At 34.4% G+C, this 2818-nt stretch overlaps 1 pseudogene; it reads left to right on the forward strand.

Annotated features, from left to right (window-relative positions):
* Nucleotides 1-2164: 2164 nt before the first annotated feature.
* LOC112483306 lies at nt 2165-2283 on the forward strand (annotated as a pseudogene).
* The last annotated feature ends 535 nt before the right edge of the window (nt 2284-2818 follow it).

Genomic DNA, 2818 nt, shown 5'->3' on the forward strand with positions numbered 1-2818 from the left:
CAGAGAATTTGGGATGGAAGCAGCAGGATAGGCAGGGCTGACAGAGCACTTCTATTATGTAACAGTACTAAAGTAGCCATATTTGTGTTATATCGATTACATTTCTTCTCATTCTTTCTCACCAGTCTTATTCTCTAATCACTAACTGTTTTTGTCTTTGTCTTGTTGCTCTGTGAAAACGTCTCATGAGTTCCTCATCTCTTTTTTTTTTTTTTTTTTTTTTACTATATTCTAGAAAGGCAAGAGAAATCTAGCAAAATTAAGAATGACTCAAAATTCCTAAATGGCCTTTTCTATTCATATCCCCTCAAAATTATTAGCAGTCAACTGTTTCACCTGTTGATTAGCAACGAGTAAGAACATACAAGCCACAGCATCCCAAAGGAAACTCAACCTCCATGGCAGGCAAGCACCCGAGCTGCCAGCACCCATGCCATGTCCGCCAGGCTCACTGTGCTTTGGAGAGATCGCTTAGGGAAACTCTCCTCTCTTGTTTGAAACAAAGCTATTTTAGTGACATTCATTCCAATCTCAGAGTACACGCCAAGGTCTCAATTAAACACACAGACTCAGGGACTGTCATATAATCCAATTCAGCCAGGGCTGATTTTGGAGATGTTTAGCGGGAATCTGGGCAAGAAAATTGTTCACTTTCCTCACTGCAGTTTTAGAACTGAAATATTCTATTACCATGGGATCTGAGCAAGAAAATTTTAGCCCACAGAAGTTTCTAGCTGCTAACTGCTGAAATCCTTTTGAAAGGCAGATAGAAAGACTAGATAAAAATTATTTTCAGCCAGATCAATTCTAATTTGACTTAACTTGTGTGTGTGTGTGTGTCTGTAAGCCAATCAATTATTGTTATACTTTAAGGTAGATAAGTTGAGCTTTTTATAACTATTTGCAAGATTTTAGTAGCTTGTAAATAAAATAACTGATTGACACATTTACTGTTCATTTGATCTATAAATACGTCTTTCTTTTAAAAAGCAGATGCAGGCCTTTGATATAATTAGCAAGCAAAAGTAATGATTTAACAGTGACTGGAACAAGTATAAGTTTCTTTATAATGGTGCTCATTTGCTGAAGATAATGTAAAGGCTTTTATTGTGTGCATTTCTCATACTTCGGTAACTTAAACTTAATTTGTAATGACATGTGTTAACAGGGGTTATTATTTCAGCACATAATTTTTAATGTTAATTGTGCCGGGCCTTGTCCCTAGCCCTAGGAATATGGTAGTAAACCAGGATGAAACCCAGTACTCCTACCATATTAGTAAGGGCATGAAGAGAGGAGACCAACAAAAACAAAGAAAACATAGTATGACTGATAGTAATGTATGCTATAAAAACAGAATATAGGGAAGACAGAAGGAAGGAATGGCCATCAAAAAGAGTTGTTTTCATGAGTGTGGGCAAGAAGGCCACAGTGGTTCAGAAGTGTTTCATATACGAGCCATATTCCGTGTTCTCATCCTCCTCCAGAGACACACCATTATCTTGCTAAAGATACTATATGTAGCGCTGTTAGCTCTATTTACTTGAATATTACAAAATGTATTGGGTAAGGACAAGAAATAAATTATGTATGTATTACTCCAAAGAACATTGATAATTTATGAATTTCTATTAAACCCATTTTACTCTATTTTATTAAACTTGAGAGCTGTGACCTATCTAGAGATTCCAGTTAAATTAAGCTAATTAAAGCATGGAAATAGCAAGGGTGAAAATGGCATCCATGCAAATTGCTTAATGCAAATTTAAATTAATGAGTAAAGCAAATTTAGAAGTGCCCTGTTTTTATGCAATTAATACAGAGTTGTCTCTTTGCCAGTGTAGTCAAGTAACAATTATCATATCCCTAAAAAGTGAAGGGTTTAAAGAGTGAGGATGATTTCAATAGAAATACTTTGTTCTGAATGTCCCTGATGTACTGAATGGTTTACCTTAGGGTTATAGGATTTACTTTGTTAAATGTGTTATTTTCAGTGAAAACACTGTATATTATTGTTTTGTTCTTTGTAGCACACACATATATACATTTACTATTAAAATATTGTTTTTCTTGTATGAGCATATAATTAGTAATATGGGGTCATGCAGAAAGGAGATGGCTGGAATAAAATAAACCAACTGAAAATGATTTTAAAAACATGGACATCTACGGCCATGCCACCCTGAACAAGCCCAATCCCATCTCATCTTGGAAGCTAAGCAAGGATGGGCCCGGTTAGTACTTGGATAGGAGACCACCTAGGAAGACCAGGTGCTATAGGCATAATTTTTTTTTTTAATAATAAAAATAAGGTATTGTAAACTGACAAGTTCCTTGCAATCTGTGAGGTCAACCTAGGGTTGCCTTGCTTAAAAAAAAAAATAGTAATAAAATAAAATAATAAAACAAAATAAAATCTTATCAAAGAGAATAAAAGCAAATAAGCACCAACCTCTTTTAAATCCTCCTTTTTTAAGCTAGTAGATCTTTGCTTTGTAGTTCATTACTGATGATTGAAACATTGAATACTGATAATTTCAAGAATCAGGTAGATGAATTCTACAAACTATCAAACATATACGTTTTTCAGAAATTCTGAGGTGCTAAAGAAAGAAAGAGAGAGAGAGAAGGAAAGAGAGAGAGAGAGAGAGAAAGAAGGAAAGAAGGAAAAGAATATGGAAGAAAATGAAGAGAAGAAAAAGTAACTTAAGAATTCAAGATATATTTACATGTTGATGAGTATTTGTGTGTGGGTATATACATACACACAAATACATATACACAAAGACACACACATGCACACAATTTAAATAAATTT

The sequence above is a fragment of the Pteropus alecto genome, unplaced genomic scaffold (assembly GCF_000325575.1).
Source record: "Pteropus alecto unplaced genomic scaffold, ASM32557v1 scaffold65, whole genome shotgun sequence".
NCBI classification, from domain to species: Eukaryota; Metazoa; Chordata; class Mammalia; order Chiroptera; family Pteropodidae; genus Pteropus; species Pteropus alecto.